Genomic DNA, 433 nt, shown 5'->3' with positions numbered 1-433 from the left:
GCTCCCCCTTGCCCAAGCATCTTAGTACTGCACATGAAGCCCATTGTACCTCATTCATCTCCAGCTGTGTGTGTCCGCCCTGCTCTATTAACGCCTCGCCCTGCTTTATTTTCATATATATATATATATTTTTTTTTTTTAACTACATGGTGTATTTGAGATCATGAATCATGGAAAATAGTGACAACCAAACATAAATATGATTAATATGATATGATAAGTTGATGTTAACTCATGATGTGTCTAAATATTGCGTTCTGCTTCTGTGACAATATGAGCAGCGAACCATCCTACAGGCATCCATTCGTCATTACAGCGGGTTCAAAACTTGAATTTCAAAGACAAGCTGGGCGAGGCCCTCTTCCCACAGCAACCTGTTGAAAAACACGCTTGACGAATATACAGACGTGTGTGACAGAGTTAACAGATGGAT

The sequence above is a fragment of the Hippocampus comes genome, unplaced genomic scaffold, assembly GCF_001891065.2.
Source record: "Hippocampus comes isolate QL1 unplaced genomic scaffold, H_comes_QL1_v1.1 scaffold315, whole genome shotgun sequence".
In the NCBI taxonomy this organism is placed as follows: domain Eukaryota; kingdom Metazoa; phylum Chordata; class Actinopteri; order Syngnathiformes; family Syngnathidae; genus Hippocampus; species Hippocampus comes.
The sequence above is the reverse complement of the archived record's forward strand: the minus strand, read 5'-3'. Positions refer to the sequence as shown.